The sequence below is a fragment of the Schistocerca nitens genome, chromosome 1 (assembly GCF_023898315.1).
Source record: "Schistocerca nitens isolate TAMUIC-IGC-003100 chromosome 1, iqSchNite1.1, whole genome shotgun sequence".
Taxonomy (NCBI): domain Eukaryota; kingdom Metazoa; phylum Arthropoda; class Insecta; order Orthoptera; family Acrididae; genus Schistocerca; species Schistocerca nitens.
In genome coordinates, this window is record NC_064614.1 from 1,180,054,719 (window position 1) to 1,180,070,096 (window position 15,378).

General features: G+C 46.3%; 1 protein-coding gene and 1 long non-coding RNA gene across 3 annotated transcripts in view; one reads left to right on the forward strand and one right to left on the reverse strand.

Moving 5' to 3' along the window:
• Positions 1-15,378, reverse strand: part of LOC126200505 (gamma-butyrobetaine dioxygenase-like) — a 312,841-nt gene that overhangs the window by 175,741 nt on the left and 121,722 nt on the right. The gene's annotated exons all lie outside the window — the stretch shown is intronic.
• Positions 6,116-14,469, forward strand: LOC126200541 (uncharacterized). Its single transcript, XR_007540185.1, has 3 exons — positions 6,116-6,147; positions 6,448-6,510; positions 14,420-14,469. It is a non-coding gene; the product is annotated as an uncharacterized LOC126200541 (long non-coding RNA).

Here is a 15,378-nt window from a genome sequence, read left to right on the forward strand (position 1 = left end):
TATTGGACGACATTTGACAAAGTCCCTATTACACTATCAAATATCTTTGACAAAGATATTGGACAAAGATATTGGACAAAGATATTTGATAGTGTAATACCGGCCTTACCTCTCACCACTGTCAACGAGGTGGCCAACGGCCTTCACTTAAAGACAGAGAGCAGTGGCGTTGGCGTAGTGTCGCCAGTGCTACCAGACAAGCAACACTGCGTGAAATAACCACTGACATCATTGTGTGACGTACATCGAACTTACAGGACAGTGCGAAGAAATTTAACGCGAGTGCCCTTGCTAACAGCACATGAGCTGCAGCGTCTCACCAGGGCTCGTGACCATATTGGTTGGACCCTAGACGACTGGAAGACCGTGGCCTGGGAAAATGAGTCCCGATTTCAGCTGGTGAGAGCTAATGGTACGGTTTGCGTGTGGCGCAGGCCCCACGAAGCCACGGACCCAAGTTGTCAACGACGCACTGTACAAGCTGGAATTGGATGGGTCCTCTGGTGCAAATGCACCGATCGTCTACTGGAAAAGTTATGTTCGTCTACTTGTTCCCAGACGACGACGGAATTGCTTTGGATGATAATGCCCATGTCATCAGGCCACGGTTGTTCGCAACTGGTTTGAACATTCTGTGAAACCTGATGGTCAGGGGAAGGCAGGATTCGGCTACGATTGTGGACAGGGCCGTGATCAGTTACACACATTTATTTTTAAAACAGTGATTCCAGACTCAGCAATAAATAAATACCACACGTTATTAATGAAGGAATGAACAACTGTGTAAATAATAGTGTTTTCAGTACGTTACAATTTAGTAAATCACCATAAAATACAGATACAGACAATGTTTTTTTTTTTTTTTAAAAAAAAGAGAGAAACAAGCCACTGTGATCACGGCTGAAGGTCTTACACGCCAAGAATGGCAATAAATTAAGAATGATTAATAACTCGCTGCAATTACATCTTACAGGTATTGAAATATTAAAAGTAAGTGGCCACAAACACAGCACAAGGTATCAGACGCCAGGAATGCCAGTAAATAATGTCTTAAAAGGCTTACTGCTAAAATACAAATATCGAATTATTTTTTCAAATCAAATGACCACAATCAAGGCTGAAGGCCTTACACGCCACGAACGGCAACTATATAAAAATTTTAGGAACCTGCTGTAAAACAGCAAATACAAGCAAAGGTTAATTAAAAGAAACAAGCAACTAACCACCAAACGGGGGAAATAAGATCTACATCTACATTCATACTCCGCAAGCCACCTGACGGCGTGTGGCGGAGGGTACCTTGAGTACCTCTATCGGTTCTCCCTTCTATTCCAGTCTCGTATTGTTCGTGGAAAGAAGGATTGTCGGTATGCCTCTGTGTGGGCTCTAATCTCTCTGATTTTATCCTCATGGTCTCTTCGCGAGATATACGTAGGAGGGAGCAATATACTGCTTGACTCCTCGGTGAAGGTATGTTCTCGAAACTTCAACAAAAGCCCGTACCGAGCTACTGAGCGTCTGTCCTACAGAGTCTTCCACTGGAGTTTATCTATCATCTCCGTAACACTTTCGCGATTACTAAATGATCCTGTAACGAAGCGCGCTGCTCTCCGTTGGATCTTCTCTATCTCTTCTATCAACCCTATCTGGTACGGATCCCACACTGCTGAGCAATATTCAAGCAGTGGGCGAACAAGAGTAGTGTAACCTACTCCATTCCTTTAGGATTGCATTTCCTTAGGATTCTTCCAATGAATCTGTCTGGGATCTGCTTTGCCGACGATCAACTTTATATGATCATTCCATTTTAAATCACTCCTAATGCATACTCCCAGATAATTTATGGAATTAACTGCTTCCAGTTGCTGACCTGCTATATTGTAGCTAAATGATATGGGATCTTTCTTTCTATGTATTCGCAGCACATTACACTTGTCTACATTGAGATTCAATTGCCATTCCCTGCACCGTGCGTCAATTCGCTGCAGATCCTCCTGCATTTCAGTACAATCTTCCACTGTTACAACCTCTCGATATACCACAGCATCATCCGAAAAAAGCCTCAGTGAACTTCCGATGTCATCCACAAGATCATTTATGTATATTGTGAATAGCAACGGTCCTACGACACTCCCCTGCGGCACACCTGAAATCACTCTTCCTTCGGAAGACTTCTCTCCATTGAGAATGACATGCTGCGTTCTGTTATCTAGGAACTCTTCAATCCAATCACACAATTGGTCTAATAGTCCATATGCTCTTACTTTGTTCATTAAACGACTGTGGGGAACTGTATTGAACGCCTTGCTGAAGTCAAGAAACACGGCATCTACCTGGGAACCCGTGCCTATGGCCCTCTGAGTCTCGTGGACGATCAGCGCGAGCTGCGTTTCACACGATCGTCTATTTCGAAACCCATGCTGATTCCGACAGAGTAGATTTCTAGTCTCCAGAAAAGTCATTATACTCGAACATAATACGTGTTCCAAACTTCTACAACTGATCGACGTTAGAGATATAGGTCTATAGTTCTGCACTTCTGTTCGACGTCCCTTCTTGAAAACGGGGATGACCTGTGCACTTTTCCAATCCTTTGGAACGCTACGCTCTTCTAGAGACCTACGGTACACTGCTGCAAGAAGGGGGGCACGTTCCTTCGCGTACTCTGTGTAAAATCGAACTAGTATCCCATCAGGTCCAGCGGCCTTTCCTCTTTTGAGAGATTTTGTTTCTCTCTCCCTCTGTCGTCTATTTCGATATCTACCATTTTGTCATCTGTGTGACAATCTAGAGAAGGCACTACAGTGCAGTCTTCCTCTGTGAAACAGCTTTGGAAAAAGACATTTAGTATTTCGACCTTTAGTCTGTCATCCTCTGTTTCAGTACCATTTTGGTCACAGAGTGTCTGGACATTTTGTTTTTATCCACCTACCGCTTTGACATCAGAGCAAAATTTCTTAGGATTTTCTGCCAAGTCAGTACATAGAACTTTACTTTCGAATTCATGGTAACCTTGATGGTAACCTTGTAACACAACCCTTACACTGCTAGATTTATCCCAGAAGGCGATTGGAACTATTAACTAGACATATATAACCTTTAATGTAGGCATTACAAGGTATGGTAATAAATAATACAATAATAAAACACAAGGACCAGTCACAGACGGTGCTCCAGAAATCGACCTCTGAGAAGGTCCGGCAACAAACACTTAGGCGAGCGATGAGATAGGCAGCCAAGAGTTGCAGTCATTTCACAAGATGGTACCTCAGACTGGTGGCAGTCCAACGAATGACTAATGATAATCTTGCTGAAGCTACCTGACGTCCGATAAACCAAATGCAACGATGGAATAACACGCCAAAGCCGGAACCGGCGGTCTGCATTACGTCCCCAGAATACTGTGCTTAGAGTGCCCAGAACGAGAAAGGAATCACTACCACCAGAGTAGAAGAATCATCAACCGGCCCCCAGGGCAGGTAACTGGGGCGTTAGCTGATTGAACTTAACAAATTGTAACAAGTTGAACGCAGTAAATAGTAATAACAAGTCGAGGAAAGCTAATCAGATCCGCCTTCCCCAAGCATTCTACTCACTGCTCTTCGCCTTGGGGACACTACGAGCAGCAACACGAAGTCACTGGAGAATCGCCAGATATCACAATGGTGGAGGTTTCTCTACTTGGATTGAAATGCTCTCATCTTAAAGCTTGCTGGGTCCGGTTTACGACGAGGTCGTGCACTCTCGTGACCACAGCCCTTCCATCCGGCATTCCATGCGTTCCACCAGCGGTCCCGGCGTGTTCTGGCACTGCGCGGATCTGGTGCCTCCTGAGTCCCCAACCAAACTGCCGCACTCACACGACACGGAAAAACAACGACGTCGCTCCAAAGATAGGGCAACAGTTACTACATATCGATAACCGCCACTGCTGCCACTAGCGGACAGGCAACGCTTGCGAAACGAGTGGCGCCAGTCACCACGAGAAGAAGACAAAAAATCGCAATCATGTCAACTAAAGGATACGTTCTGACTTCCAGCAGAGGGCGGAAACCTACAAACAGCACTAACGCGAGCCGCAGCACTGCTCATTCTGGACAATTAAAGCGAACGATTTGGCCTGTCAGACTGCCCGACATGAATCCCATCGAACGTTTATGGGACATAATCGAGACGTCGCTTTGTGCACAAAATTCTGCACAGGTAACATTCTGCAATTATGGACCGCTACAGAGGCAGCATGTCTCAATATTTCTGCAGGGAACTTCCAACGGCTTGTTGAGCCCATGTCAAGAAGATTTGCTTCCTTACGTCAGGTAAAAGGAGTTCCAACACGGTATTAGGAGGTATCACATGACTTTTGTCACCTTAGTGTACATGTTATAATAAGTTCTACATTTAATATGAAATCGGATAATTGGAAATAATTTTTACGCATACATCATGAAAGAACGGACACTTTTCAGCCCACAGGTGACGAAGTAATTCGAAAGAAATTCACTGAACGCGAATTTCTTGACATCAACAGCATTAGGTATAGATGTACTACCCTGTAGTGACATATGAAAATATCTGCCAGACCAGGACTCGAATCCGGATTTACCACCTACTATGAGTGATCACCTTAACCACTTCTGCTATTCGTGTGCACTACCCGGACCGACCCAAACTTCCACGTATCACACTGTCCACATCTTTATATCATAGATCACTAATGATGAAATCTGTGGACTGCGATATATAGATGTAAACAGTGTGACATGCGGAAGTTGGATCGGCCTGAGAAGCAAGCATTGATAGTTGAAGTGATTAAGGCAACCGCTCATGATAAGCAGGAAACACAGGTTCGAATCTGGCATACATTTTCATATGTCACTATTGGATTCTAGATCTATACCTAATGCAGTTGATGTCAAGGATTTCGCGTTCAGCTGAGCCATGTGTGGCTCAAGTTGGTGCCGTTGGTAGGTAGGTATCGTGTAATAGGGATAGTGGGTCTCGTTATCTTCTTCCGTTTACTGGCGCCACTACGTTTGCTAGCGTTGTCTGTCAGCAAGTGGCAGCAGAAGTGTTTATCGATATCTAGTACCCGTACTATCTTTGGAAGGACGTGAAGTGTTTTCTGGGTCGGGTGTGTCGCGAGTTCGGTTGGGACGGAGCAACAGAGAGGTCCGGCAGCGCTAGGACATGCCTGCACCGCTGGCGGCACGCAGGCATTGCCGGGTCGAGGGGCTGTAGTTATGAGAGCCACAACCTCGTTGTCAACCGGACCCAGCACGTTTTTATTATTTATTTATTTCGACTTAGGAATAACTGTACCATTAACAGTGTAAACAGTAGTAGCTACAGCAGAAAAAATCGTTCGTCAAAAGTAGATTAACAAAGACTAGTTAAAGTGTGGTAGAGAGCGCTGGTAGCAGTGGACTGAGATAAGGGATGGAATGTGCATAAAAGGAGGAACATGACAGAACACAAGTATTGAAGAGAGTGGTGAATAATATAGCACATCTTGTAGTGAGAGGTAAAAACACAAAGAGGAGTAACTCGGAGAAGAAGGGAGCATTTGCTTCACTGTCTGACAGAGAGAAGCTGGTCATGAATATTAACTTTTAAGGGAAAATTTATGAGACTCATAAAAGAAAGTGCTTCAGCTTTTTTAAAAATGCTACAGGGTAATGAATTGTGCACCGAGTGTACGACAACTTGTTCCAGAGACGCGCAGCAGGAACAGAAAAGGAGTTAGCAAGAATTTTGCTGTACCCTACGACTTCGACTTCACTGTATATCAGCCACGGCTGACAGGTTGCCACACCGGCAGGCGTCAATAGCAAATAAATATAAACATGTTTACTGGCGCGGTTGTGGGAGGCTCTGGGCGAACCTGTGGCCGCAACATGGTCACCAGTGCTGCTACAGTCGCCAGACTATTTCTAGGCCGCTCACGTGCCCGACTGGTAATAGAACGAGGAACCAGCACAGCGAGCATTTAAGAGGCCGCCCGGCACCTAGTGAACGAGTTCCAGTTACTGAACCGGTGCAGGATACACGCTACTCCAGCAAGTCAACGAGCTGTCAAGCCATTCCTAGGATGAATCTTTGCTCTTACGAGAGACCACTGCCTCGTTGGACTTAGTCACCACGTAAACAGTTAGTCTTCCAGTTGGGTGTAGCCTTCAAGTGACAGAATAACTAGCATTAATTGAACTTAATCTTTAGGTGAAATCATAAAATTCATTTAGAAGTAGTTCCAAGTAATTGATTAACTTACAGTAACTGTACTAGGACACAAATGAACTTTAGTTCCACGACTTAGCGTCACAATTCTCATTTAAAGTGATCATTTGATTCTATTGTTTGGACTTTGTTTACTGCCCTAATTTATAACTGTCATCACTTGATGATATAACTGTATGCCCTGAACAATACATAAATATGTTTTGTCGATAGCCACGTGGCAATAACTGTCAATCGTGCAAGCAACGCCGCATTCGCTGACTGACCTCACGGCAGGTAATTAATTTTTTATTTATGTAACGTTTTTGTTTTAAATCTTTATTCTTAAAATACATGATACAAAATAACCCCCTACCTAATTCATTAGTGGTTCCCAATTTATGCTTATTCCAATTACACTTACTGCAGCTTATCTAGTTCTAGAATGTGGTGTTGTTCCTGTTTCCACTATGGGCATTACTTGCTGTGTTTCTGGGTTACCAGGGTCTTACTTACCTACTACTTATTGCTAGTCTACTCTACCTGTAGCGTTACAGCTGTGCCATCGTTTATAAACTTGCATTGTTGGGCGTGCCCACTGAGCTAATCCCAGTGGGCGTGCCCCTGGCACCAAGCTGGCCCGGAACAGTGAACCGCTGCAGTACTGTGCTAATGGAGTTATCCTGTCTTATCCTACGTCTAACCTAAACTAATTCTATAGTCATATTCCGTGAATGTCTGAATCGGTTAGAACGTGCACCTTCCCCCTACCCCCTAATCCTAGACGTGAAGCGGCTGGCTAGGTCCACACCTTGGCGGAACAGGATAGGTGTACGGAGTCTAAATCAGGTATGATCTATTAATGGTTGTTCCTTAGGAATTCTTTTATAACCTTGCTTGATATTCCATTTGCAAGTTTATTCAGGATATGGAAGTGGTCCTCTTGCCTGAGCAGGTGGTACGTGTCGTAATTGGGTAGATGTTGTCTTAAATGTGCCGCTACATCGTCGAAGAAGTGGCACTCATACACCACATGGTCTGGGGTGCCTGGTTCAAAAATGGCTCTGAGCACTATGGGACTTAACATCTATGGTCATCAGTCCCCTAGAACTTAGAACTACGAGGTGCATTCAAGTTCTAAGGCCTCCGATTTTTTTTCTCCGGACTGGAAAGAGATAGAAACATGCGCATTGTTTTAAAATGAGGCTGCGTTCATTGTCAATACGTCCCAGAGATGGCAGCACCGTACGGTAGATGGAATTTTACCGCCAGCGACGAGAATGAGAACTGTTTTAAATACTTAAAATGGCGGCGTTTCCCTTACTTGAACAGCGTGCAATCATTCGTTTTCTGAATTTGCGTGGTGTGAAACCAATTGAAATTCATCGACAGTTGAAGGAGACATGTGGTGATGGAGTTATGGATGTGTCGAAAGTGCGTTCGTGGGTGCGACAGTTTAATGAAGGCAGAACATCGTGTGACAACAAACCGAAACAACCTCGGGCTCGCACAAGCCGGCCTGACGACATGATCGAGAAAGTGGAGAGAATTGTTTTGGGGGATCGCCGAATGACTGTTGAACAGATCGCCTCAAGAGTTGGCATTTCTGTGGGTTCTGTGCACACAATCCTGCATGACGACCTGAAAATGCGAAAAGTGTCACCCAGGTGGGTGCCACGAATGCTGACGGACGACCACATGGCTGCCCGTGTGGCATGTTGTCAAGCAATGTTGACGCGCAACGACAGCATGAATGGGACTTTCTTTTCGTCGGTTGTGACAATGGATGAGACGTGGATGCCATTTTTCAATCCAGAAACAAAGCGCCAGTCAGCTCAATGGAAGCACACAGATTCACCGCCACCAAAAAAATTTCGGGTAACCGCCAGTGCTGAAAAAATGATGGTGTCCATGTTCTGGGACAGCGAGGGCGTAATCCTTACCCATTGCGTTCCAAAGGGCACTACGGTAACAGGTGCATCCTACGAAAATGTTGTGAAGAACAAATTCCTTCCTGCACTGCAACAAAAACGTCCGGGAAGGGCTGCGCGTGTGCTGTTTCACCAAGACAACGCACCCGCACATCGAGCTAACGTTACGCAACAGTTTCTTCGTGATAACAACTTTGAAGTGATTCCTCAAGCTCCCTACTCACCTGACCTGGCTCCTAGTGACTTTTGGCTTTTTCCAACAATGAAAGACACTCTCCGTGGCCGCACATTCACCAGCCGTGCTGCTATTGCCTCAGCGATTTTCCAGTGGTCAAAACAGACTCCTAAAGAAGCCTTCGCCGCTGCCATGGAATCATGGCGTCAGCGTTGTGAAAAATGTGTACGTCTGCAGGGCGATTACGTCGAGAAGTAACGCCAGTTTCATCGATTTCGGATGAGTAGTTAATTAGAAAAAAAATCGGAGGCCTTAGAACTTGAATGCACCTCGTACTTAAACCTAACTAACCTAAGATCATCACACAACACCCAGTCATCACGAGGCAGAGAAAATCCCTGACCCCGCCGGGAATCGAACCCGGGAACCCGGGAGTGGGAAGCGAGAACGCTACCGCACGACCACGAGCTGCGGAAGGGATGCCTGGTGTGGCCCCATAGTCACACGTTGGTGTAGCCCGCTTCACAAACCGGCATAGGTATGCCAGGTAGGATCCATGTCCAGTAAGGAAGTGTTGCAGGCCTCTTGATGGCTTGAAGTAGTGTAGCTGTAATCGCTCCATGATGTTGGGCAGCAACTCGTGTGTTCTGCGACCCGTTTCGTCGTTGTCCCACTGCTCGTGCCATAGCTCCTCCACCCTACGTTTAATTTCTGACTTGTTCCCCACGTGAATCCCCATAAATTCAATTATTTTGTCTCTCTTCTCCTTTCTTACCTAATACCCTAATCTTTATATCAAGAGGACAAAGTCCCATCAATACTGATAATGCTCCCCCTTGGAGTTGTCCTACATGCCCCTACAGAGCGCAGGAGCGTATTTCACTGCACTCTCCTTACGGCCATGGCAGGCATGACCATCGTAAGCCTGTGGACCCAGACTGCTGACATGTATCCTACAATTGATGTCAGAATGCTATTGTGATAGAGTTTTACACTACTGGCCATTAAAATTGCTACACCACGAAGATGACGTGCTACAGACGCGAAATTTAACCGACATGAAGAAGATAATGTGATATGCAAATGATTAGCTTTTCAGAGCATTCACACAAGGTTGGCGCCGGTGGTGACACCTACAACGTGCTGACATGAGGCAAGTTTCCAACCGATTTCTCATACACAAACAACAGTTGACCGGCGTTGCCTGGTGGAACGTCGTTGTGATGCCTCGTGTAAGGAGGAGAAATACGTACCATCACGTTTCCGACTTTGATAAGGGTCGGATTGTAGCCTATCGCGATTGCTGTTTATCGTATAGCGACATTGCTGCTCGCGTTGGTCGAGATCCAATGACTGTTATCAGAATATGGAATCGGTGGGTTCAGGAGGGTAATACAGAACGCCGTGCTGGATCACAACGGCCTCGTGTCATCACTTCTGTTCATATTTGGAACACAACCTACGACCAGCTTAGAGACAGAAGCGATGACACATTCTGCAGGACCTGACCATCATGTTGCAGGACAATGCTCAAACACGTCCTGCTAAGCTGAAGGAAACAGTTCACCACGGCTTCGCCTCAGAACTGCTACAAATTCGTCGGACAATAGACCGTACTGCTCGAACTGGCAGCACAACTGCCACTGCTAAGAGTATGCTACGACTTCCACATCGCTGGCAACGCGTTATGCACAATGCTGGTGACTACTTTGAAGGTCAGTAAAACTTTGAAACACGTATCTGTTTTATTTAAGTCTGCTGGCTTTCGTGGCCGTTGTCACTGAAGTTAAAATCTTCTGGGGTATTACACGGCGTCATGTTTCTTCTAAAATGATCGACGTTTCGACCCCTCTGCTGGGATCTTTATCAGGATCTTCTGGTGTCCACTACTGCTAGAACTCTGTCAGAGACGAGTGTCGCGCCCTCTTATAAAGCAGGAGTTTTCAGGCGTCCGTGCCAGAGAAGTGATAGTATTGGTTAAAAATCATATGGCTACCATTGGTGGGCCATAGTCATAGGCTAAATTTGGTACCGCGCGCCGCGGAATTTGAATCCCCGCCAGACGTCATGGACGTCGAAGACCCCTAGAGGTCTCTGCACCATCGCCCCGTATGCTGTAGTGGCGCGCGCATCCTGGCCCGCATTCACTGGGCACTGCATAACAAATGACATTCTGAGACCGGAGCAATTCGGCTGCAGGAATCACCACAACACAACAACTCTTACTGGTCGTTGAACATATAACACATGGCTTCAACACAAACAAAGGAATAGGGGCGGTATTCCTGGACATCGAAGAGGCTTTCGACCGTCTATGGCACAACGACCTCATTCGCAAACTCAGCGACGCGGGATTCCCCGACGCGCTGGTCTGTCTGACACACTCATACCTCACAGGCTCATGGGCTGAAGATTGCAATACACAGCTAATCTTTGACGCCAAAGACCAAAGTACATTTAAGTCAGCTGCATGGGGAACTGAAACCCACCCTGATCTATGCTTTTTACGGCTGACACTAATAACAAACCTATACCAGCCTCCCGCAGAATACTTGGGGACTTCCAACATCGTCCGGTGCTCATAGAAATAGGCCTTACTATTCCCCTAATTTCCTCGTATCCTCGGCCCAGATGGAACTTTGGGAAAACGGACTGGGCTACTTTCTCAGAAAAACTTGATAAACGCCTTGGATGGATACCTCCAACTTATAAAAATTACAAAAGATTTGTGGGAGCAGTCATCAGCTCAGCTAAGAACAGCATTCCCCGGGGATTTAGAAAAGAATACGTGCCGGGGTGGAACGAAGAGAGTGAGTGCTCTATAAACAGTTCCTAGAGCATGGGGATAGGGAGATTGCAGATGACTTATTGCACAGTCTGGACGCTGCCAGGCGCACTAAATGGATAGAGACTGTTGAGGAAATGGACTTCACAAAATCAAGCAGAAAGGCGTGGTCGCTACTTCAGAAGCTTGGTGGCAGTAGCAGGAACCAACGACCAACCAGCTCTATTTCTCCAAACACAGTTGCGGCGCACATCAGTAAAACCTCCAAAGCTCCAGGGGATCGAGCTCATACCATAAAAGTTAAAAAGGAACTTAAAAAGTTGAAATCCTTAGTAGGAAACAATTCACTACACTCGCAGCCCTTCTCAATCGAAGAGATAACACTGGCTCTGAGAGACATCAACCCACGGAAAGCCCCAGGTTTTGATGGAATTCATCCAGAGTTTCTAATTCACTGCAGCAAATTTGCAAAATTATGGCTTGCGCAGTTCTTCTCCAGCATGATGGAAACTGGAAGAATACCAAATACCCTTAAGAAAGCAAAAATCATAGCGATACTGAAACCAGGTAAACCGAATGACCAACCAAACAGCTACCGCCCAATTGCCCTTCTTAGCATGATCTACAAACTACTGGAGAGACTTATATGTAACAGAATAAGTCCAGATATCCTAAAGTGTATCCATGTGGAACAAGCAGGCTTCCGGCCAAACAGGAGCTGCACAGATCAAGTCCTCTCACTAACTTCCTACATCGAGGCAGGCTTCCAAAGACAAGAAAAAACATCCGTGGTATTTATAGACCTGACAGCGGCTTATGATACTGTATGGAGGCAAGGCGTGATTTACAAACTACTCCGCATTGTGCCATGTTTGAAAATGGCTAACCTTACCAACGAGATGCTCTGCAACAGACCATTCCAGGTGATACTTGGAAATTATAGGAGCAAAACAATGAAGCTCAATAATGGCCTGCCCCAAGGATCAGTCCTGGCACCGCTACTTTTCAGCATGTATATAGCCGATATGCCTAATACTAAATCTGAAAAGTTTGGATATGCAGATGACTGGGCCATAGCTACACAACATCGAGATAAAGAGCATACTGAGACTGTCCTGACAAGCGACTTGTCCTTGCTGGGAACGTACTTTCGTGAATGGAGACTACAACCTAGTCCAACTAAAACTGAGGCTATGTGTCTCCACCTGAATAATAAATTCGCTAACAGACGCCTTAAGATATATTTTGATAACAATATTCTGCCTTATAATAAAAATCCAAAATACCTGGGAGTGACATTAGATAGAACCCTGAGCTACAAACAACACCTCATCAACACTGCTGCAAAAATCCGTACTAGGAACAATATCATTCAGAAACTATGTGGTACCAGCTGGGGCTCCTCCGCCTCTACCTTGCGATGCTCTGCTTTGGGACTTGTCTACTCTGCGGCAGAGTACTGTTCCCCTGTTTGGCTAAAGAGCGCTCACACCAAGATGGTGGACACAGTACTGAACCAAACTGTGAGGATTATTTCAGGTACAATAAAATCAACCCCCATTCACTGGCTACCTGTACTGAGCCACATACCGCCACCTCACTTACGAAGAGAACATGCGCTTCTCAGAGAATTTAAAAAAATACAAGACAACCCGCAACTTCCGATTCACGCTTTGAGCAATGGCATTGACGGAGATAGATTGCGCTCTAGACATCCACCTCTTATAAGGTCCAAAGATCTGGAGTAAAATGGTTTCTGTCATGAAGAACGCTGGAAAGTGGAATGGGAAGAATCAGCACCACCACAGGTAAACACCTTACTGAAACCGTCGAACAGACCTCCAGGCTTTGGCTTACCACGTAAAACCTGGACCATCCTCAACAGGATCAGGACGGGGCCACGGTCGATGTGCGGACTCTCTACACAAATGGGGAACAGCACCATCCCCAAAGCGCGACTGCGGCGCTGAGAAGCAGACGATCCGGCACATCATTGCAGAGTGCCCCCTGAGAGCCTACTCAGGTCAAACAACGGACTTCCTGGATGCGACTCGAAGTGCAGTTCACTATATTAAAAACCTAAATGTTAATTTGTAGTTATATATATGTTGTTCATGACATAACTGTATTTAATTCTTTATGTCTTGTTTTTTAGTGCCAAAGTTATAAAGTTATTGTAGCAGCTTATTTCTCTATAAACGTGATTTGTACTTGCCATACGCTAAATAATGATACCTCACAGACAGGAGTTTCAACACAGACGTGCAGGGAAAACAATCAACACGACACGGTATACATGCGAGAGTACCCCAGGGAAGCATCCTAGGACCCCTACTGTTTAACCTCTACATAAACGATCTCCCAACCACACACAACACAACGATGGCAATGTACGCGGATGACACTGCCATCCTCGCGCAAGATTGGAAACCATCAAACATTACGCCAGGCTTACAGACTGCACTCAGAGTGGCTGAGCCTTGGTTGGAGAAATGGCGTGTTAGAGTAAACGTCGACAAGTGGGAAGCCGTTCTGTTCACTAGAAGACCGAAGCAACTGCGCAAACACCGATACTGCAGACCAATAACTCTACATGCACGTCCAATACGTTTCCGTGAGAAAGTCAAATACCTCGGTGTCTGGCTGGACCGGAAATTACTCTGGGGGGACCACATACAACACATGACCAACCGAGCAAGCGCGAGGCTCAAATAGCTCTACCCTATGCTCAACAGGCGCAGCACACTGAACAGAAGGGTGTCGAGGTCCACGTACATGACACTTATTCGACCCCTGATGACGTACGCAGCTCCTGTCTGGGGGGATACGCTGCGCCCACACGCCTGCGCCGTCTGCAGCTCATACAAAACAAAGTACTCAAAATCATAAGCAATGCTCCACGATACACACACATCGCGGACCTTCACCGGGAATACCGACTTGAGACTCTCACGGAGGTAATCCACAAACTCACCACAAGACTATACAGAAACTCCAGACATTCGCAGAACCCGTTTATTCTGAATCTGGGGAACTACGACCACAACCATAGATGGAAACATAAAAGACCAAAAGACATACTTGAAAGGACCTAACATCTATGGCCAAGCACACGCAAACACAACGGTACAGGTGAGCCCCTGTTAATCAGGCGCCATTACTGGATATCCAGCTGGAACACACTGCCGAATAACTGGCACCACGCAGGGAAGTCTTACTGTACACTGCATGCAGACAAGTTCCACACACACCCCACACAGCGAAATGATCTATGGCCGATCCCCCACTACTACATAACGATCTTGATTGTTCCAGGAATGCAGCGGCTGCAGCAAATTGGGATACATCGCCATCGCGTGCCACGGTAATGATGCGTGATACCCACACTAAAAAACCCAAGCTTGCATGAACTATCGCAGCTAGTAAGCCGCTACTGCTCTTACTACCCATCCCGCTGTCGCAGAGGTTTTTTTCCCACGGCACGAGCCTTGGCACTTTTTTCCCTCTGCTCTTCAAATTGCTACCCTCATTCACGTTTCGTCCACTATCTATCACCTGATGGACCGTGTTAATGCGTAGTCTTACCCAGACGCACGGACAACATCACAGCCCAGCATCCTGTGCTCCACTTATTAGATAACTAACATGTTGACGAAGGTGACAGTAGAACTTTTGGTCTGGTCACCACGTTGGTGCGGGCGTGGAGGGGTCCCATCTCTACTATATGTCATTTCAACCCCGCGACCGTTTCGGTCGCCGTTACAACACCAATATTCCCGCTCTGACGCAGAAGAAGGGGCGTTGTTAGTTAATCTCCAGTGGACACCATAGGCGGCCCATCGTCGTTGGATAGAAAGGCTGGAGATAGGGTTATTGGTTGAAATTCCTGCTACCGCTATTGGTTGGTCGTCATCACTGGCTAGATTCGAAACGGACAGAGCAAGAGAGGGGGAATGTTTACCCAAAATATTATTGTCCACCGAGGTGACTTGCACTGCGTTGTTATGCCGTTCACACACCGCGGCCGCGTATTTACTTCCTTGATGGCAGGGAGCCACGATGCCGAAAGCCTATAGCCGTCCTCTCTATTGAAATTGTGGTGTCACCGCCAGACACCACACTTGCTAGGTGGTAGCCTTTAAATCGGCCGCGGTCCGGTAGTATACGTCGGACCCGCGTGTCGCCACTGTCAGTGATAGCAGACCGAGCGCCACCACACGGCAGGTCTAGAGAGACGTCCTGGCACTCGCCCCAGTTGTACAGCCGACTTTGCT